This window comes from Pristiophorus japonicus, chromosome 19, assembly GCF_044704955.1.
Source record: "Pristiophorus japonicus isolate sPriJap1 chromosome 19, sPriJap1.hap1, whole genome shotgun sequence".
Taxonomy (NCBI): domain Eukaryota; kingdom Metazoa; phylum Chordata; class Chondrichthyes; family Pristiophoridae; genus Pristiophorus; species Pristiophorus japonicus.
This window is the reverse complement of record NC_091995.1, coordinates 58,482,544-58,505,987: the sequence shown is the minus strand read 5'-3', so window position 1 is coordinate 58,505,987 and position 23,444 is coordinate 58,482,544. Positions and strand designations below refer to the sequence as shown.

At 45.8% G+C, this 23,444-nt stretch overlaps 1 pseudogene; it reads right to left on the bottom strand.

Annotated features, from left to right (window-relative positions):
- LOC139230236 (zinc finger protein 665-like) overlaps window positions 1-23,444 on the bottom strand; it is a 167,064-nt pseudogene that overhangs the window by 21,694 nt on the left and 121,926 nt on the right.

Below are 23,444 nucleotides of genomic sequence, written 5' to 3'. Positions count from 1 at the left end.
CAAACTGTTGTTAAGGTGTTAATGAGGGAAATTGTTCCTAGATATGAGATCTCAGCTCGACTGATGACCACCTATGTTCTTTCTCTGACTCAGGCTCTGCGACTAGTTCACAACCAGGTTCAAGATGCTCACCTCGACCTCCCAGTTTTACCCGAATTGTCCCTCGTGGCACCAGGGAAGTATGGATTCGGAAGGGATTAGAGCCACAATGGGAGGGGCTTTTCAGGTGTTACTCACTACCCCCACTGCAGCCAAGGTTGAGGGGAAAAGTGCCTGGGTTCACCTGCACCACTGCAAGCTCACCACCCTCTAACGAACCTATTTTACTGGTTATTCTAACTCCTGTTTCTGTTCCAGACTTCCTCTTCTCCATAGCTGAACAAGGCCGTTGGCATCCTAATTGGAACGTGGACCAGTTTGAACTTTTACCCGTAGTGATAGACAGCCAGCTACACCGACGGTGACCTGAGAAGAGAGACGGGAAAACTGAACTCTTTTAATCAGCAAAATAATTGGACTATTTATCTGAATCCTGAGCCATAAGATGAAACTGTCTGTATGCCACAGTCTGTATAATAGTGTTGATATATGACAGTTTTGGTGCATGGGAGGGGAGACAGAGACGAGAGCTACATGTCTTATGTTTATGCGCAAAATGGGAACTTTTCTGGATATTAGGTGTGATCACATTCCCTGTACATTTTACTCCTGGAATGATCCTAAGTGTTATCATGGAATGATAAAAGGGGGGAATGTGAATGTTTAAAATGTATAGAGACATTGAAGTTGAGAACGTGGGAATTGTATAGGGACAGTATAAGCTAACAAAGAATTCATGGAGGAATAGCCATGACATCTCGGACTCGAGACTGCGAAATGTTACAACACTAACACATATTGAAACAAAACCCACAGCTTGCAGAAAAACCTCAAGGTCTTATTAAATCATGTTATTAACCTGAAACATTAACAGAAGGTCTTTGTTTAAAATCAGACCATAATTAGGTCGGCTTATGAGTGGACAAAGGGAAAGAGGGACCAAAAGTGATAGGTTGAACTAGGATGTCACTCTAGCCCTATCTTGTTATCTTTTGCCGAGAATGTATAACTGTTGTCGCTTTACGATGTAACTTCACCTATCCGTAGGGAGTGTGTATGCTCTATCCAGAGGGTATAACTTCTGTCTGATAGGTCTTGCCGACCGGTAAAATAAAGACTGCTTTGTTCAAAGCACAAGAGGTATTCGACTCAGTAATTTTACTGAACCAGATTGAGAGAAAAGAATCTACATTTAAACCAGTGCTACCCTGATCTACTGCCTTCTCCTTATTTGACTTTTTACACTTTTGCTCACCTGAATCCCTGCCCACCACCACTAATTAGTTTAAAGCCCTCTCTATTGCCCTAGTTTGATTCGCCTGGACCCTAGTCCCAGCATGGTCTAAGTGGAACCCGTCCGAACGGAACAGCTCCCTCTTACCCCAGTACTGGTGCCAGTGTCCCACGAAACAAAACCCATTTCTCCCACACGAAACTTTGAGCCACTGTTTAATTCTCCCATCATATTTACTCTGCAAATTTGCTCGTGGCTCAGGTAATAATCCAGAGATTGTTACCTTTGTGGTTCTGCTTTTTAATTTGGCCCCAAGCTGCTCATACTACCTCAGCAGAACACCTTTCTTTGTCCGACCTATATCATTGGTACCTACGTGGACCACAACAACTGCGTCTTTCCCTCCAAGTTCCTTTCCAGTGCAAAGGAGATGTCTTAAACCCTGGAACTGGGTAGGTAACACAGCCTTCGGCTGCAGAGAACAGTATCTATACTCCTTATTATACTGTCTCCTATTACTATAATGTTTCTTTTTACTTTCCCCACTTGAATGGCCCCCCTGTACCACGGTGCTGTGGTCAGTTTGCTCATCCTCCCTGCAGTCCCTGCTCTCGTCCACAAAGGGAGTAAGAGCTTCGAACCTATTGGACAAAATCAAGGGCTGAGGCTCCTCCATCACTACCTCCTGGGTCCCTATACCTTCCTCACTCGTAGTCACACCCTCCTGTCCCTGACCACGGGTTGAATTTGAATTAATTAATCTAAGAGGTGTGACTGCCTCCTGGAACACAGCGTCCAGGTAACTCTCCCCCTCCCTGATGTGTCGCAGTGTCTGCAGCTCAGAATCCAGCTGATCAACACGGAGCTGACGTTCCTTGAGCTGCAGACACTTGCTGCAGATATGGTCGCTGTGGATATCAATGAGGTCAACCAGCTCCCACATGCAACAACAGAAACACATCTAAAGAGTCCAAACTCTTTTAACCTATCTTGATAACTAAGATGTTTTAGACTTTGAATTAGTCTGGTGGCCCTCTTCTGCACCATTTCCAGAGCCTCAATATCACCCACCATGTGAGGAGACCAAAACTGGACACAGTATTCCAAGTGCGGCCTGACTAAGGTTTTGTATAAGGACAAAACAGTACGCCTCGTCTTATACTCAATTGTCCTATGGATACACCCCAACGCCCTATTTGCTCTAGCTGTCGCTGCACCGCATTGCTCGAGTACCTTTGAGGATGTATGCACTAGAATGCCTAAATCTCTTTTTATCCCCACTATCTTTAATGCCTTTCCCTGGAGGGTGTATGAATGTTGAGCATTTGCCCTGCTCACATGCATAACACTGAACTTATCTAAATTATACGTAATTGTCCAGTCATGAGACCAGTGTCACAACACTTTAAGCTCTGCCTGAAGCAGATGAGCCTCTTCTACAGTTCGAGCACATGCACAGATCTTGGTATCATTTCCAAATTGTACCCCCAACCCCAAAATCCAGATCATTAATAAAAATAGTAAAAAAGCAACAGTCCCAACACTGATCCTGTGGGACACCACTGCTGACCAAACAGATCCAAATCCACCTATAACTGCTCTTTATCTGCATCCTGCCAGCCAGTTCTGCATCCAGCTCAATATATTTTCACTAATACCAGAGGCTCCGATCTTATAGAGAAGCCTCTTGTGTGGTACCTTGTCAAAAGGTTTTTGGAAATCTAAGTAGACAATGTCTACTGGGCTTCCCTCATCAACCAACTTTGTAACTTCAAAAAATACAATTAGAATTGTTTGTTGCATTCAACCCTATTTATTTGAGTGTTAACTTTCTTTAATTTATGGAAACATTTCTGTTTACATCTTATTTGTCTTTGTACAGAGCCAGTTGGCCACCTTGGCTTTTTGTTACCACATTTCCTTCTTTTGATTTTGGCTACGTTTGTTTACCACATTTTTAATCTTGTTCTTAAAAACTTTCCATTTATATTCAACATCGGTCGCATCACCACTGAGGAGGGTTGGACAATTTACCTGTTGCAAGTCCTGTGCCATTTTGGAGAAGTTTGCCCTGAAATGCGGTCTGAGTTGCAGGTTCTCAGTCCCTTTGGTTGTCCTGGCCAATTGGGACGGTATAATGTGATCAGTGTTGCCCACACGGAGGCCTGATCCGAGGTCAGACTCACTACTAAACACCAGATCCAATCTATGGTTTTCCCAGTTACTGTATTAACATGTTGTGTTAGGAAACAGTGCTGTATATTGTCAATAAATCTTTCAGCTGCACTTCCCCCAGCAGCAGGTAAAGCCCCGTGGCCCTGAATGTCAGGGCAATGACAATGAGCTTCCCTCAGGTCCATTCTCTCTCTCCCACCACACACACTGCCTGAGCGGCTGACTGTTCCCAGCACCTTCTCTCTTTATTCTCTCACATTGCAGCATTCCCGCTGCTGAGCTCAGGGGCTGTGTGGGCGGGGCCCTGACCTCACACACGGTGGGCGGGGCCATGGCCCGCGTGCTGCAGGGTTTCGCGGCGTGACAGTTCAACTGCCGCCGGTTCAAATCAGGAGCCACGTGATCCCTGCGCGCTGGGCGGAGCTCTGTGGCGGAGCGGAACTGGGATTGGAGCAAGGGGCTGTTACTCTCCTGTGTGCAGCCAATAGGACGGGAGGAGTCAGCCCGGGTGATTAATTTATGCAGCGATCGCGCCGTGTGGACGCAGTGCGCATGCTCGGTGCCGCCTCGCCTATCCCGAGACCCCGGATGTAGCGCGGTTTGCTGCAAACAGCGGTTGGACAATGTGGGTAAACCGGGGGGGGCCGGACTGATGGGGGCTGGAGCCGGGGACCGAACTAATGGTAGGCGGGCGAGCTCATTGTCCGGGTTAATGGCCGATCGCTTCACCTTCCTCTGAGGGTTTCTCGTTCACCAACACGGCGTCACATCCCGGTGTGAGGCCCTCGCACCGAGCCCCAGGCAGTGCCCGGGGGTCTGGGAGGGGAGGGGGGAAGCTGTTGTTCTCCCATCGCTGGTATCCCGGTGGGCGGGCTCCGCGTGTTGTGTCCCACGGACCGGTGTGTGAGTGACGGGCAGACACAGGATGGTTGCCCGGGTTACAGGGGCGGGGCCGGTGTGTGAGTGATGGGCAGACATAGGATAGTTGTCCTGGTTACGTGGTGGGGCCAGTGTGTGAGTAATGGTTGCCTGGGTTACAGGGGCGAGGGTCTGACCTCACAGAAGGCGGTCGGTCACTGTAATATTTCCCGGTCCCTCTCCAGATGTGGCGGATACTCAGACAGGAATTGAGAGCGAGTTGGATCTTCATTGTTGTCTCTCCGGACACAGAGAGAGCCCCAGACAGTGGGAGGTAGAAACCCGTTGTTAATCAGTGTCATTAAAGCTGGGCAACGCTCCAGGAAAGTTGCTGAGTTGTGTGAATATATTGTCTGTCAGCTCTCTCTCTGCCTGAGGTTTCACTGAGAGAAAGCAAAACACGAGGGAAAGAAAGACAGGTGGAGACTGGGCGGATGTGTCCTGGATGGGCTTCAGCCAAGAATATAAAGGAATGGGCAGTGATTACAGATAGCGGAGAAAGTCCCCAATATGTGAGGTATTCCTGGAAAATGTGTGGCCAGTATATGAGGAGTCTCCAACTGCGGACTATGGAATTATTTTTATTTCAATGTTTTGTTTCTACCAGTAACTACAGGGTAGGTTAAGCACTGTACTTCACAACAATATTGTTCTCATTTTTTGCCATAATTAGATATACCGGTAAATGAAAGAGTGATTGAGAAAGGTCCAGAGCTGGAAGTAAACAGGGATTGTAGACTGACGAACAATAGCAGGTGAACCAGCCCAGGATTGTGAGAGCACCCAATAGAGAGAATTCTTCTGATCCACAAAGCTTCCAAAGAGAGACAGGGGGAAAGGTAAGAGAGAGTCCCATTGATTCAGATACACACTGGTCCTGGGGGGCTGGGGAGAAAGGTCAGTAAGTCCCATTGACTCAGATACACACTGGTCCTGGGGATGGACAATGGAGAAAGGTCAGAGAGAGTCCCATTGACTCAGATGCACACTGGTACTAGGGATGGACTGGGGAGAAAGGTCAGAGAGAGTCCCATTGACTCAGACACAAACAGGTCCTGGGGGACTGGGGAGAAAGGTCAGCGAGATTCCCATTAACTCAGGTACATGTTGGTCCTGGGGATGGACTGGGGAGAAAGGTCAGCGAGATTCCCATTAACTCAGGTACATGTTGGTCCTGGGGATGGACTGGGGAGAAAGGTCAGCGAGATTCCCATTGACTCAGATACACACTGGTACTGGGGATTGACTGGGGAGAAAGGTCAAAGAGTCCCATTGACTCAGATACACACTGGCCCTGAGGATGGACTGGGGAGAAAGGTCAGAGAAAGTCACATTGAGTCAGATGCACACTGGTACTGGGGATGGACTGGGGAGAAAGGTCAGAGAGTCCCATTGACTCAGATACACACTGGTCCTGAGGATGGACTGGGGAGAAAGGTCAGAGAAAGTCACATTGAGTCAGATACACACTGGTCCTGGGGTTGGACTGGGGAGAAAGGTCAGAGAGAGTCCCATTGACTCGGATGCACACTGGTCCTGGGGATTGATGGGAGAATTGCCTTTCTCCTCTCTCAACAGCAAGCCCAGATTCAACAGACCTTGGATAAGTTTCAACGACCTTTATTCCAACACATGCAGTGGGAGCATCTCACTTCTCATCCGCCTGAGAGAGGATCTACGCCGAACTGTTCAAATTACTCCTTAATTATACAGGTTTTGGCACATGAGTGTCCTCATGGACAGACCTTAACAGTGACATGATTGGTTGTAGCAATGCATGATCCAATACCCATTTGGTCCATTCTTCCAGGTGATTCTCACCTTATATTGTTATATGGTTATATTAGTTCCTCTTTTGATTTTCTTTATTGCTCCCTTGAGCCCTAGGTCAATGAGTGGTCATCTCGTGGCTCTATTGTGTTTTATGCGTATGTGTGGTTTTAAGCATACCTCTTGTTTAGCCAGCTCAGGGCCTTCACAATAGCCAGATAACATCTTTGATAATTAATCTTGCTCTTGCAATCCCTCATTTTGGCCCTTGGCTATATATCCCAAGATAGGCCAATGTGCCGTCCCCTCATTATTTCATCCAAAGGGAAAGTGATATTGTCAGCGTAATCCGTCCGTCTGGGTGGCCAAGCCCCTACTTTCGGATGGCTTCTCGTATCTCCTTCCTTTTACACATCATTTACCCATTTTACAGATCTTTCCTTGGATACTAAAGGTTTAGTTTCTTCTAAGGCTTTTATGGAGGCCTGAGCCAAGGCTTTCCTTGCCCATCGTTTGAATTAAGTTGGAGATGTAATCAACAATATCATTAAAATCAGGCATTGCACAATCACCAATATATGGGATATTATTCTTATCCAGGGGTGCACCTGCACGTTTAGTCCAAAGTTCCAAAGCCTTGTTTGCCAACATTTCTTTAGTTTCCTTCTGGAGTTTGTCGATCTTCTTCATCAGGATGATGTACTTCTGCCATTGTTCATGGATGTCCTGTTCCAATTTAGTTTGTTCTTCATGAAGTTTGAATATATGTCATCCTTGTCATTCCACGAAACCTTTATACCCTGCTTTGATAGTATCCACTGCCATCCCATTGACTGACTCTCCTTTCAATCCAGATATATGATATATCCCTGAATATCGACTTCTTCTTTTGGCGCAGAACAGAAGTCTGTGGTCGTGATAGGGCAGTGGGTAACTCCCCCCACCATCATGTTGACCGCCATGGTGCTCACACACCATCCTCCCTTTCCTTGTGCGGCTGCAGTTGTTTCGGAGTCCAGTGTCAGCGGTGTGACACTCAACACACATCCTTCCATTCGAACATATCCACAGCCATTTTTATCGAGGTCTGGGTGCTCTCGGCTTAAAAAACTTGATTATTCTTATAACAATCTTTAATATGGACACCTTTGGTATTGTTTCCCTTTTTAATTATGTACTGGTGCAATTTGTGATACTGCACACGGGTCTGATTCCTTATTTCTCCTATATTGCTTACTTGGTACAATGTTGCGTCATATTGTGGTATTGATAACACAAACCCTAGGATATTCTGAGGTCCAGTTACACACCTGTTCTTAGGGACATAGGCATGTCTATTCCTCCGGAACTCACAGGCTTGAGTGTCATTCTTGCCCAATGTCCATTCAGCAAATACATCATTGGTTATCCAATCCGATTCTGGAGCTGTTCTAGGTTATCTTCGAACGTATTAGGCATCCAAGCCCCATATCGCACACAAACTGTCTCGGCCGCCATTCTTTTACTCATGGGTTGTCCAGCCTGGTTTACCAAATTTATCATTTTTGCATGGTCCCGCAAAGTATAGAAACATAGAAAATAGGTGCAGGAGTAGGCCATTCGGCCCTTCGAGCCTGCACCACCATTCAATAAGATCATGGCTGATCATTCACCTCAGTACCCCTTTCCTGCTTTCTCTCCATACCACTTGATCTCTTTAGACGTAAGGGCCATATCTAACTCCCTCTTGGATATATCCAATGAACTGGCATCAACAATTTATGGTAGGGAATTTCACAGGTTAACAACTCTCCGAGTGAAGAAGTTTCTCCTCATCTCGGTCCTAAACGGCTTACCCCTTATCCTTAGACTATGTCCCCTGGTTCTGGACTTCCCCGACATCACGAACATTCTTCCCGCATCTAACCTGTCCAGTCCCATCAGAATTTTATATGTTTCTATGAGATACCCTCTCATCCTTCTAAACTCCAGTGAATGCAGGCCCAGTCGAATCAGTCTCTCCTCATATGTCAGTCCTGCCATCGAAACATAGAAACATAGAAAATAGGTGCAGGAGGAGGCCATTCAGCCCTTCGAGCCTGCACCACCATTCGATAAGATCATGGCTGATCATTCCTTCAGTACCCCTTTCCTGCTTTCTCTCCATACCCCTTGATCCCCTTAGCTTTAAGGGCCATATCTAACTCCCTCTTAAATATATCCAATGAACTGGCACCAATAACTCTCTGCGGCAGGGAATTCCACAAATTAACAACTCTCTGAGTGAAGAAGTTTCTCCTCATCACAGTCCTAAATGGCCTACTCCTTATCCTAAGGCTATGCCCCCTGGTTCTGGACTTCAACAACATCGGGAACACTCTTCCCGCATCTAACCTGTCCCATCCCGTCAGAATCTTATAGGTTTCTAGGAGATCCCCTCTCATCCTTCTAAACTCCAGTGAATATAGGCCCAGTTGATCCAGTATCTCCTCATATGACAGTCCAGCCATCCCTGGAATCAGTCTGGTGAACCTTCGCTGCACTCCTTCCTCAGCATGAACGTCCTTCCTCAGATTAGGAGACCAAAACTGAGCACAATATTCCAGATGAGGCCTCACTAAGGCCCTGTACAACTGCAGTAAGACCTCCCTGATCCTATACTCAAATCCCCTAGCCATGAAGGCCAACATACCATTTGCCTTCTTTACCGCCTGCTGTACCTGCATGCCCACTTTCAGTGACTGATGAACCATGACACCCAGGTCTCGTTGCACCTCCCCTTTTCCTAATCTACTGCCATTCAGATAATATTCTGCCTTCGTGTTTTTGCCCCCAAAATGGATAACCTCACATTTATCCACATTATACTGCACCTGCCATGCATTTGCCCACTCACCTAACCTATCCAAGTCACTCTTCAGCCTCTTAGTATCCTCCTCACAGCTCACACCGCCACCCAGTTTAGTGTCATCTGGAAACTTGGAGCTATTACACTCAATTCCTTCATCTCGATCGTTAATGTATATTGTAAAGAGCTGAGGTCCCAGCACTGAGCCCTGCGGCACTCCACTAGTCACTGTCTGCCATTCTGAAAAGGACCCGTTTATCCCAACACTCTGCTTCCTGTCTGCCAACCAGTTCTATATCCACGTGAGTACATTACCCCCAATTCCATGCGCTTTGATTTTGCACACCAATCTCTTGTGCGGGACCTTGTCAAAAGCCTTTTGAAAGTGCAAATGCACCACATCCACTGGTTCTCCCTTGTCCACTCTGCTAGTTACATCCTCAAAAAATTCCAAAATATTCGTCAAGCATGATTTCCCTTTCATAAATCCATGCTGACTTGGTCCAATCCTGTCACTGCTTTCCAAATGCGCTGCTATTTCACCCTTAATGATTGCTTCCAACATTTTCCCCACTACTGATGTCAGGCTAACTGGTCTATAATTACCCGTTTTCTCTCTCCCTCCTTTTTTAAAAAGTGGTGCTACATTAGCTACCCTCCAGTCCAAAGGAACTGATCCAGAGTCGATAGACTGTTGAAAAATGATCACCAATGCATCTACTATTTCAAGGCCACTTCCTTAAGTACTCTGGGATGCAGACTCTCAGGCCCCGGGGATTTATCGGCCTTCAATCACATCAATTTCCCTAACACAATTTCCCGCCTAACAATGATATCCTTCAGTTTCTCCTTCTCACTGGACCCACTGTCCCCTAGTACATTCGGAAGGTTATTTGTCTCCTCCTTCGTGAAGACAGAACCGAAGTATTGGTTCAATTGGTCTGCCATTTCTTTGTTCCCCATTAGAAATTCACCTGAATTCGACACCTGAAACGTTTGTCTTCACTAATCTTTTTCTCTTGGCATATTTATAAAAGCTTTTGCAGTCAGTTTTTTGTTCCCTGCTAGCTTCCTCTCGTACACTATTTGCCACCTCTTAATTAAACCCTTAGTCCTCCTGTGTTGAATTCTAAATTTCTCCCAGTCCTCAGGTTTGTTGCTTTTTTTTTAGCCAATGTATATGCCTCTTCCTTGGCTTTAACACTTAATTTCCCTTGTTAGCCAAGGTTGAGCCACCTTCCCCGTTTTATTTTTACTCCAGACAGGGATGTACAATTGCTGAAGTTCATCCATGTGATCCTTAAATGTTTGCCATTGCTTATCCACTGTCAACTGTTTAAGTATCCCTTGCTAGTCTATTCTAGCCAATTTACGGCTCATACCGTCGAGGTTACCTTTCCTTAAGTTCAGGACCCTAGTTTACGAATTAACTTTGTCAATCTCCATTTTAATAAGGAATTCTACCATATTATGGTCACTCTTCCCTAAGGGGCCTCGCACAACAAGATTGCACTCTGGTTGGTTCCTCGACATATTGATCTCGAAAACCAACCCTAATGCACTCCAGGAAATCCTCCTCCACTGCATTGCTACCAGTTAGGTTAGTCCAATCAATATGAAGATTAAAGTCATCCATGAATACTGCTGAACCTTTATTGCACACCTCCCTTATTTCTTGTTTGATGCTGTCCCCAACCTCACTACTACTATTTGGTGGCCTGTACACAACTCCCACTAGTGTTTTCTGCCCTTTGGTATTCCGTAGCTCCACCCATACCGATTCCACATCATCCAAGCTAATGTCCTTCCTTACAGTTGCATTTATTTCCTCTTTAACCAGCAATGCCACCCCGCCTCCTTTTCCTTTCTGTCTATCCTTCCTAAATGTTGAATACCCCTGGATGTTGAGCTCCCAGCCTTGGTCCCCCTGGAGCCATGTCTCCGTGATGCTAATCACATCCGTTAACTGCTATCTGCGCTGTTAATTCATCCACCTTATTCCGAATACTCCTCGCATTGAGGCACAGAGCCTTCAGGCTTGTCTTTTTAACACACTTTGCCCCTTTAGAATTTTGCTGTATTGTGGCCCTTTTTGTTTTTTGTCTTGGGTTTCTCTGCCCTCCACTTTCACTATTCTCCTTTCTATCCTTTGCTTCTGACTCCATTTTATTCCCTCTGTCTCCCTGCATAGGTTCCCATCCCCCTGCCATATTAGTATAACTCCTCCCCAACAGCACTAGCAAACACTCCCCCTAGGACATTGGTTCCGGTCCTGCCCAGGTGCAGACCGGCCGGTTTGTACTAGTCCCACCTCCACCAGAACCGGTTCCAATGTCCCAGGAATTTGAATCCATCTCTTTTGCACCACTGCTCAAGCCATGTATTCATCTGCGCTATCCTGCGATTCCTACTCTGACTAGCACGTGGCACTGGTAGCAATCCTGAGATTACTACTTTTGAGGTCCTACTTTTTAATTTAGCTCCGAGCTCCCTAAATTCGTCTCGTAGGACCTCATCCCGTTTGTTACCTATATCGTTGGTACCTATATGCATCACGTCAACTGGCTGTTCACCCTCCCTTTTCAGAATGTCCTCCACCCGCTCCGAGACACCCTTGACCCTTGGAGGCAACATACCATCGTGGAGTCTCCGTTACGGCCGCAGAAATGCCCATCTATTCCCCTTACGATTGAATCCCTTATCACTATCGCTCTCCCACTCTTTTTCCTGCCCTCCTGTGCAGCAGAGCCACCCACGGTGCCATGAACTTGGCTGCTGCCGCCCTACCCTGATGAGTCATCCCCCTCAACAGTACCCAAAACGGTGTATCTGTTTTGCAGGGGGATGACCGCAGGGGACCCCTGCACTACATTCCTTCCACTACTTTTCCTGCTGGTCACCCATTTACTATCTGGCTGTGTACCCTTTACCAGCGGTGTGACCAACTCGCAAAACATGCTATTGATGTCATTCTCAGCATCGTGGATGCTCCAGAGTGAATCCACCCGCAGCTCCAGTGCCACAATGCGGTCAGTCAGGAGCTGGAGGTAGATTCATTTCCCGCACACGTAGTTATCAGGGACACCGGAAGCGTCCCTGACTTCCCACATAGTACAGGAGGAGCATAACACATGTCCGAGCTGTCCTGCCATGACTTAACCCTTAGATACACTTATATTAGTAGCAACAATGCTAAATGTTACTGATATAGAAAAGAAAAAGATAAGCTACTTATGAATCACCAGCCAATCACTTACCTCCTTGGCTGTGACGTCACCTTTAAATTTCTTTCTACTTTTTTGCCTCCCCGCTGAAGCTGCACAAGCATGCCTTTATAGGCCTCACCAACACCACGCACTCCCTCCGCTCAGACTGCCGCTGCCTCTCCTTGATGCTGGGCCTTTATAGGCCTCACCTATGCCACGCACTCCCGCCATCCCGTGAATCAATCTGGTGAACCTTCGCTGCACTCCCTCAATAGCAAGAGCATCCTTCCTCAGATTAGGAGATCAAAACTGAACACAATATTCCAGGTGAGGCCTCACTAAGGCCCTGTACAACTGCAGTAAGACCTCCCTGCTCCTATGCTCAAATCACCTAGCTATGAAGGCCAACATACCATTTCCCTTCTGCACCGCCTGCTGTACCTGCAAGCCAACTTTCAATGACTGATGTACCATGACACCCATGTCTCGTGGCACCTCCCCTTTTCCTGATCTGCCGCGATTCAGATAATATTCTGCCTTCATGTTTTTGCCATCAAAGTGGATAACCTCACATTTATCCACATTATACTGCATCTGCCATGCGTTTGCCCACTCACCTAACCTGTCCAAGTCACCCTGCAGCCTCTTAGCGTCCTCCTCACAGCTCACACCACCACCCAGCTTAGTGTCATCTGCAAACTTGGAGATATTACACTCAATTCCCTCATCCAAATCATTAATGTATATTGTAAATAGCTGGGGTTCCAGCACTGAGCCCTGTGGCACCCCATTAGTCACTGCCTGCTATTCTGAAAAGGACCCATTTATCCCGACTCTCTGCTTCCTGTCTTTCAACCAGTTCTTTATCCACATCAGTACATTACCCCCAATGCCATGTGCTTTAATTTTGCACACCAATCTCTTGTGTGGGACCTTGTCAAAAACCTTTTGGAAGTCCAAATACACCACATCCACTGGTTCTCCCTTGTCCACTCTATCAGTTATATCCTCAAAAAATCTAGAAGGTTTGTCAAATAGGCTTTCCCTTTCATAAATCCATGCTGACTTGGACCAATCACATCACTGCTTTCCAAATGCGCTGCTATTCCATCTTTAATAATTGATTCCAACATTTTCCCCGCTACTTATGTCAGGCTAACCAGTCTATAATTACCCATTTTTTTCTCTCCCTCCTTTCTTAAAAATATGGGGAATATGTAGCAGTTCCCATTCCGCCCCATCCTCGAGCCTGGCCTGCATTTTCTCGTTATCATCTCCCCTTTCCAGCAGATCTTTTAAGGTCTGTGTGAGGGTGATGACCTGCTCTTCTATTGTTTGAAGATCTATTGTATTAACCATCGCAAATCCCGCTGCGTATCCCGCGGCCACCATTTCTTATATTCCCCTCTTTCTCCTCCCACATTTCCCGTTTTTGTTCGTCTTTTTTCCGTTGAACTTCATAGTCTTGGATTCGGGTCCGTCAAGGTCTCTTAGGGTTAGGTTTTTTATATAAGTTTATAGCTTTCTTACGGTATTTTTAAACCTAACGGATAGGTTAGGTGGGATAGTTATATCCGTTAGGTTTAAAAATATCGTAATTACACTTTAGTTTACCCCGAAGTGGATTTTATCTTTAGTTCTTTTCATTACTAATCCTCCGCTTGCCCCCTGTGTCATTTTGGAGCATCCTGGGAGCTCTGAGGTCATTGTGATGGGGGCAATTGTGGTGGTTGGGATCTCTATCTTACCCACGAACATTCCCCATAATGAACCAATACCACATTGTGATCCCCTGATGGGTATGGGGGTAGTCCCCTCTGCCTCTCCGGTGAGGTTACATCTTGCCCACACACACTTGTGTGGATTTCCTTGATCAGAGCTATTCATACATGTCCATGATTGGTTCTGCCATGAGTGTCCCTTATCCGGGCTTGTCCATTCCACTTCAAGTTGCCCCCTTTGGCATTTTCTGCAAAAGATTGAGTTTGTAGTGGAAATATTTCCTTCATAGCCATCTGGTAAACTTACCACTGGGTTGTGGTATAAGATGGGGTTACCCACTATTCCTCCAACTAGAACTAAGGTTCTGTAAAACAACATGTTTTCCCGGTCATTACCGGTCAGTTAGGGTCTCATGTTACGCATAACGTTTTAATGTTTCCACCGTCTGGTTCCGCCTATCGTCACACACACGCACGTGTCGCTTAGCATTATTACCTGTTGAGGGCCTGTCCATTTTGGTGAGAATCCTGGCTTTTCGTGGTTTATTTTTACCATTACCTTGCTCCCAATCTGTGATATCTGAGCCTTTTCTTCCTTGGTGCCAGTTTCCAAGTCCTTGATCACTTGCTGATCTCTGGCATGCCTTCAGATCATGTAATTGTTTACATAATTCCTTCACAAATCTCCTTACTCGATCCCGGTAGGGTCTGACATGATCACTCCCTGTCACTAGAACCTCAGGTAATCTCATTGCCCTTCCTGTCATTAGTTCGAAAGGCGTGAGTCTGGTGGTCCGGTTTCGGGTTGCCCTTAACTTCATTAAAATCCAGCGCTGCATATGTACCCATCCCTTTCCTGTCTCGTCGATCACCTCGGCCAATGCGTTCTTCAGGATCCTATTCATTTGTCCTACTAATCCGGATGATTGCGGATGATAGGGAATATGGAATTTCTGCACATGCTTGTTTCATTACTTTACCCATGAACTGTGTATCCTGACCTGAGTCTATCTGTAGGGGCATTCCCCACCTAGGTATAATTTCTTCTGCTAATATTCTAGCCACCGTCTCAGCTGAGCAATTTCTAGTTGCGAATGCTTCGATCCATTTTGTGAATTGATCTATTATAACCAAACAATACAGTTCTCCCCGGTGATTGGTCAGCAGGCCCGTGAAGTCTATCTGCAGCTTTTCCCATGGTCCCTTTGGTCGGGGTTGGTGTCCCATTCTGACCTTTATTTTTCCACCTGGGTTATGATTTCTGCATGTTAAGCACTTCCTACAATAATTTTCTATATCGCTTCCCATTCCCTTCCACCACCAGCATTGGCACATTGAACTCGACATGCTGGTCTTACCTGTATGTGCATACCCGTGGTATATACTCAATAGGTTTTGTCGAATGCACTCTGGGTCTACCACATTACATTCTTTCCTCCAGATTTCATCCGCGCCTTGTTTATCTCCCTGTCTTTTCCATTCATCTTTTTCCTGCTGTAGGGTTGCCTCCTGTACTTTAAACATATTTATTTCTTCTGGCCCAAGCGCACAGGTGCTTATTTGAGCCCTGCTTTTGCCGCTCGCTTAGCTGCCTCATCCGCCCATGCATTCCCTTGCTGATGTCTGTCAGTGATTTTCTTATGGGCTTTGATCTTTATTTTATTGCACATTCCTGGGGCTGGTGGGAAGCTTTTACCAGTTCCTTAACTATGTTCTCATGTCGAATTGGTCCTTCCCTGATGTCATATAACCTCGCCGACTCCAGGCTACCATATAATCGTGGATCACCACAAATGTGTATCAGCTGTCTGCATCTATATTTACTCTTTTACCTTTTGCCTGTTTGAGGGCTTCCGTTAGGGCGACTACTTCGGCCACTTGGGCTGAGAGGCTCCCTTCTAACTGCCCTATTCCCCGTGTTTGCCCTTCACCATCTACTACCGCCCAAGGCGTTCCATCGATGTACCGACGGGACCTGTCTACGTAAAGGTCCATATCCATTCCCTCGACTGGTTCTTCCTTTATCGAGCTACTTTGCTCTGCCCCCTCTATCGGGTTACATTCATGATCCTGGCCTTCCATAATGATCCATCCTGCGGGGTTGTTCCAACTATCTTTTCCTATCGTTACTCTGCCGCTCAGGCATATTAGTACCACCTCCCGCGTCGCCCTCCTTGCGTCTGACACTGTCCTGTGTTTAGTAGCTCTATTGCTTCCCGTGTTTAGTAGCTCTACCAGGGTATGTTGCGCATGTAGGATAATTTGTCCTGACATTACTATGGGTTCACTAATTCTGACTGTCCAGGCTGCGCAGTCGAGAACAGCTACACATCTAGATAATCCTGCAACCACAGGTTGTTGCTTAGTGGAGTAATACACCACCGGTCGTTGCCTGTCCCCATGTTGCTGGATCACCACTGCATTATAGTGGTTTTTGCTGTGGTGATTATAAATGTGGAAGGGCTTATTCCAGTCCAGTAGTCCCAGGGAAGGGTGTGCTCATTAGGGCCTGTTTCAGCTGTTGAAACGCTGTTTCTTATTTGGAGCCCCAGTCTACCGGCTCTTGGGAGGGCTTTCCCCCTTTTATCAAACCTTGTGTGTTGCTGAGCCATTTCTGCATATTCCAGGATAAAGTTCCGATAGTAATTAACCAGTCCTAATACCTGTCTGACTCCCTTTACGATCCCTGGCTTTGGCATCGTCTTAATGGCCTCCTTCCTATCCTCTGGCATCTGCCTTTTCCCTTGTGTTACTACATACCCTAGGTACGTGACTCCCTTATCTGGGCCTTGTTTGGGTTAGCTTTCATCCCTGTCTGTTATAGGGCTCCAAGTACCGTGGTCAATGCCAGCATGTGCTGTTTCTCCGTGGTGGATGCTATAAGAATATCGTCCACATATTGCAAGAGGCTACTTCCTTCCCCTACAACTATTGGCCCCAAGACCCCAGCCAGCGTCCAGTGGAATATACTCGGGCTGCTATGGAATCCTTGGTGCACTCTAGTCCATGTATACTGCTTTCCTCTTACAGCGAAGACGAACTTCCCTTGTGACTCCTCGTGTAAGGGTATGGCCCAAAATCCATTTGCTATATCCGATATGGTGAATATTTTATGTTCCGGGTCCAGGCCATTGAAAATCGTTGTCTGGCTGGCCACTATCGGGTGCTCCCGGGGTGTAACTTTATTTAAGGTGGTATAGTCTATAGTCAGCCTATATGATGCATCTGGTTTCTTTACTGGCCATACTGGTGAGTTAGTCGTAGCTATTGTTTATCTCACCACCCCTTGCCTTTCCAATTCTTTCACTATCTGAAGGATAACTGCTTCAGTATCGGGCTTCAGCAGGTATTGCCGGTGGGCTTTATGTTCTGGGCCTGGGATCTTGACTGGCTCGGGCCCTAACAACCCACAATCCTGTTTGTGTTGGGCCCATAGGGCAGGGCATAACTGACATATACTTCTCCAGGCGTCCTTTGTTTCCCAATCAGGATCTATTGGACAGATCACAGCCACCCGCTGCTGCTGATGGCCCAGGTGGTTAAATTTACACTGAGTTTGGTGCTTGTCTCCCCAGACTACACTGCGGATCTATTAGTACCCCATTTCCCATAATGTTTCTATTCCTAATATGGTGCCTTCAGGATTGTGGCAGCACCAAAACTGGGTGGCTAGTATTATCCCCTGTACTTCCAATAGTACAATTTCACTTAAAGTTGCCTTTCTGTTGCCTCCTCCCAATCCTTGTATGCTGATAGTTTCCTTGGTAAGGGGTAAATCTAGATTAGTTATGGATATTGACGCTCCCGTGTCTATCAGCATCTTGCACTGCCGGCCCCCTAACACTGCACTAACAAATATTCTTGGGTCCTCTCTTTGAGGTCCTACATCTTCTCCGGGGGCCGATAACCCTTATTGGGTATCTGCCAACCATAGCATACTTATGACGTCCTCCTTAGAAAGTGCCTCTTGCCGGGGGGGGGGGGGGGGTTGGTGGCCGTGGAGTCTGCTGAGCTTCTCTAAGGAGCGCTACCTCTTCTCCCCTGGTCGGGGGTGGTTCTCCTCCTGGGACTCCTCTAATCTGTCCGGATCCCTGTCCTTCTGCCCCTCCCCCCTTAGCCCAGCATTTCCTCGCTGTATGGCCTAGTTTGTCACAGTTCTGGCACTTCGGCCTTGATTGTCCACCCCTCCCTTGAGCCTCTTTTTTCTGCTGGCACTCTCTACTAAAGTGGCCTTTTCCACAATTAAAACAAGTCAAGGGGGCTGCGCGTAGTTTTCCTTCCTCACTCGTTGGCCTTCCGCAGCTGCTGCCATTGCAGCCACGTGCGCTTCTACCGTGGCTACTTTCCTATTCTGAGTAGCATCCAGCTCAGACGCCCATCTGGACAAGTCGTCATAGTTTTGCATTGTGACTAGCCCTGTTTGTAACACGTCTTGGTGTGCAGTACTCAACCCGTCTTTGTATATTTTTAGGAATGCTTGATTATCCCTGGTGGGGTTCAGTATTCCCGAATACGCTTGGAAGCTCAACTATTTCCTCTCTGCATAGTCATGTGCAGATTCCTCCTTGTTTTGAGTGACCCCCATGATTATTCCCCAGTTTATGGGTATTGCTCCTGCTACCCGGGTTACATCTGGTTTAAACCCCTGATATTTTGCCTCCGATTGTGCAATGGTGGGGGCTATCATCGCACACCAAGTCCCGTCCCTGTATCGTTGTCCCAACTGTTGCCACATATCTTCCGTCATTTTTGCTCTTACTAACGCTTCCACATCTCAGTTGTGAAGCCTGTGGCATATTCTTATTTCCCGTATTTTCTGCCAAAACTTTTCAGTACTTCGTCTCCTCTCTAACTTGGGTAACATTTGTAATAACTTCAATGTGTCCCCGGGTGGCAGTGACACATAGGTGGTTTTTATCTGAGGCGGCACGGCGGGTATTGTGGGCATGCCCGGGTTGCCTCCGGCAGCCGGTACTGCTGAGGTGCCAGGTACAGATTCTATCTTGATCGGGGCTGCCTGTACCTTCTGGTATAGGGAGGCCAACTTTCTATTCCCCAATCGTCATAGTCTGGATTATATTTGTGAGCTTCATTGGCCAACTCATCCCACTCTGGTCCCCCACTATTCTTGATTTCTTCACTTAAAAGTTCCAGTGGGGGATATATTGGTACCGGTGCAGGCAGTGGGGTAAGTGGCGCTGTAGGTCACCCAGTTACTGCTACACATGTTGTACCATTCCTACTGCTTACATCCGCCTCTTCCATCTTTTTTTTTTAGCTTTTAGTTCCTGTATTATCTTATCCTTTCTTTCCATCTCTATTTTGTTCCCGATAGCAGGCTAATACTACCATATGAGCCTGGTCCCCTTTATTTCTTGGCTGGCATTCCCAGCACTTTGCCTGCCTCTCCAGTGGGTCGTCTGATTGCAATCCCTTTTCCTTCATTCCCTCAATTAGTTTCATGTTTTTATCTGCTAGCATTTTCCCTATAGATCCCTTGGGTCCCCAGTCATATTTGCCGGCCATTTCTCAGATCGCTAAGGGGCTACCTTTCCCTTAGTGGGCTACTCTTAGAAACTCTTTGAAACTCTTAGAAACATAGAAAATAGGTGCAGGTGTAGGCCATTCGGCCCTTCGAGCCTGCACCGCCATTCAATGAGTTCATGGCTTGTACCTCCATCGCGTCTCATGACCAATACTTGTTCATTAGAGCCTACTCATACCCCAAGTCGTCCTTATTCCTTGGTCTCCGTGGCTCATTTGTTTGTTCTTTCTACAGATTTCCTCATTTCCCGTGAACAGTGTTACAGCACTAACTTGTAGGTGATATTTAAAAAAGAACTCAACCCAACAGCTGCCACATCGTTTTGGATCAGCGAGTCTGTATCCTGCCAACTACACCAATTGATGGGGAGAATCACCCTTCTCCTCGCTTAACAAAACCGGATTCAACAGATGGATACCTTGGATAAGTTTCAATGACTTCTAATTCCAAAACGTGCAGGGGGAGCATCTCACTTCTCAGCCGCGTGAGAGGATCTCCAACGAGCTGTTCAAATTGCACCTTAATTATACAGATTTTGACACATGAGCAGACAGACCTTAACAGTGACGTGATTGGTTATACCAACACATGATCAAATACTCATTTGTTCCCTTCTTCCAGGTGTCACTCACCTTATATTGTTATATGCTTATATTAGTTCCTCTTTGGATGTCTTTATTGCTCCTTGAGCCCGAGGTTTGTGAGTGGTCATCTTGTGGCTCCTTGCGTACTTGTAGTTTTAAGCATACCTTTTGTTTAGCTAGCTCAGGGCCTCCATAGTAGCCAGATAATATCTTTGATAATCAATCTTGGTCTTGCACCTTCCTAAATAATTGCTGTACCTGTATGCTAACTTTTTTGTGTTTCATGCACAAGAACCCCCAGATCTCTCTGTACTGCAGCATTTCATAATCTCTCCCCATTTAAATAATAATTTGCTTTTTTATTTTTCCTACCAAAGTAGATAACCTTACATTTTCCCACATTATACTCTGTCAATTTTTTGCCCACTCACTCAGCTATCTATATCCCTTTGCAGATTCTTTGAATCCTCCACACAACTTGCTTTCCCACCTATCTTTATATCATCACCAAATCTGGTTGCATTACACTCGGTCCCTTCATCAAAGTCATTAATATAGATAGTAAATAGTTGAGGCCCCAATAATGATTCCTGTGGCACCGCACTAGTTACAGGTTGCCAACCTGAATATGACCCATTTAACCTGACTCTCTGTTTTCTGTTAGTTAGCCAATCCTCATCCATGCTAACATATTACCCCCAACCCCATCAGCACTTACTTATCTTGTGCAGTAGCCTTTTATGTGGCACCTTGTCAAATGACTTCTGGAAATCCAAATACACAACCATCTACTCGTTTCCCTTTATCTGCTCATTACATCCTCAAAAAAATCCAGTAAATTTGCCAAACATGATTGCCCTTTCATAAATCCATGCTGACTCTGCTTGACTGTATTTTGATTTTCTAAATGTGCTGCTACTACTTCCTTAATAATGGACTCAAGAATTTTCCCAATGACAAACGTTAGATTAACTGGTCTATCGTTTCCTGCTTTTTGTCTCCTTCCTTTCTTAAATAGGGGTGTTACATTTGCGGTTTTTCAATCCACTGGGCCTCTCCAGAATCCAAGAAATGTTGGTATATTACAACCAATGCATCCACCATCTCTGCAGACACTTCTTGTAAGACCCTATGATTCAGACCCTCAGGTACAGGGGACTTGTACATCTTTAGACCCCTTATTTTGTCTACCACTTTTTTTCTAGTGATAGTGATTGTTTCAAGTTCCCCCTTCCCAATAGCCCTTTTATCAATTATTGGGATGTATTTAGTGTCTTCCACCGTGAAGTCCAACACAAATGATTTGTTCAAGATCTCTGCCATTTCCTTGTTTGCCCATTATTAATTCTCCAGTCTCATCCTCCAAGGGACCAATGTTTACTTTAGCTACTCTCTTCCTTTTTATATATCTGTAGAATATCTTGCTGGCTGTGTTTATATTTCTTGCTAGTTTACTCTCAAACGATCTTCTCTTTATTCATTTTTTAGTCGTCCTTTGCTGGTTTCTAAAAAGTTCCCAATCCTCTGGCCTTTCACTATTCTTTGCAATATTGTTTATCTTTGTTTTCAATTTGATGCCTTCCTGTATTTCCTTAGTTAGATACGGATGGGTCATCCTTCTCTTAGCAGATATATTCCAGTGAGAAAGAAAGACTGATTTATGAAATATCTCTTTAAATGTTTGCTGCTTCTCATTCTCCATCTTACCTTTTAATCTATTTTCCCAGTCCACTTTATACCTTTGTAATTGTCTTTAAGTTCAGGACACTAGTTTGAGACCTTACCCTCAAACTGAATTTGAATTTCGACCATGCTGTGATCACTCTTACCAAGCAGATTCTTCAGTATGAGATCATTAATTTATCCAGACTCAATACACATTACCAGATCTAAAATAGTCTGCTCCCTGGTTGGTTCCACAACGTATTGTTCTAAGAAAGCATTCTGAATACGCTCTATGAACTCTTCCTCAAGGCTACCTTTTCCAATTTGATTTGACCAAATATGACGATTAAAATCATCCATGATTATTGCCGTAACTTTCTTACAAACCTCCATTATTTCTGGATTTACACTCTGTCCTACAGTGTAGCTACTGGTACGGGGCCTATAGACTACTTCCACCGGTGACTTATTTCCCTTATTATTTCTTATCTCCACACAAACTGATTCTACTTCTTGATCTTCTGAGCCAATATCATTTCTCACTATTGCACTAATCTCATCCTTTATTAACAGAGCTACCCAACCTCCTTTTCCTTTCTGCCTATCTTTCCTAAATGTCAAATACCCCTGAATATTCAGTTCTCAGCCTTGGTCCCCTTGCAACCAGGTCTCTGTAATGGCTATCAGATCATATCCATTTATTTCTATTTATGGCGTCATCTATCTTGTTACGAATGCTGTGTGCATTCAGATAAAGAGCTTTTACTTTTGACTTTTTTTCATTTTCCCTACTCTTAACTCACAGAGAAGTTGGGTGGGAGAGTAGGGGTGAAAGAGGAGTTGAGGTGATGGGGGTTGGAGAATAGGGGTGAAAGAGGAATTGGGGTCAAGGGGGTTGGAGAGTAGTCTGCCATCATCACTGCTCTCAACAAAACAACCTTCGACCCTTCGGTCCTTTCAAACTATCACCCCATCTCCAACCTCACTTTCCTCTCAAGTCCTTGATTGTGTTGTCGCCTCCCAAATTAGTGCCATCTTTCCCGCTATTTCATGTTTGAATCCCTCCAATCCGGTTTCCCTGCCTGCCACAGTACCAGAACGGCTCACATCAAAGTCACAAATGACACCCTTTGTGACTGTCACAAAGGCAAACCATCCCTCCTCCTCCTTTTTGACTTGTCTGCAGCCTTTGACACGGTTGACCACTTTATCCTTCTCCAACACCTCTCCACTGTCGTCCAGCTGGGTGAGACTGCACTCACTTGGTTCCATTCTTATCCATCTAATCCAAAGAATGAGCTGCAATGGCTTCTCTTCCTGCCCCCACAGTTACCTCTGTTGTCCCCCAGGCTCTGTCCTTGGGTCTGACCTATTTCTCATGTACATGTTGCCTCTTGGTGACATCATCCAAAAACACAGCGTCATTTTCCACATGTTTGCTGATGACACTCGTCTCTACCTCACCACCACTTCTCGCGACCGCTCCACTGTTTCCAAATTGGGCAAATATCATCGTTCCTACATCACTGGGTAAAAATCTAGGAATCCCCTCCTTAACAGCTCTGTGGGAGTATCTTCACCACACGGACTGCAGCAGTTCAAGAAGGCTGCTCACCACTACCTTCTCAATGGGAAACTGGGAATTGGTGTTAAATGCTGGCCCCGACAGTGATACCAACATCCCAAGAATGAATTAAACA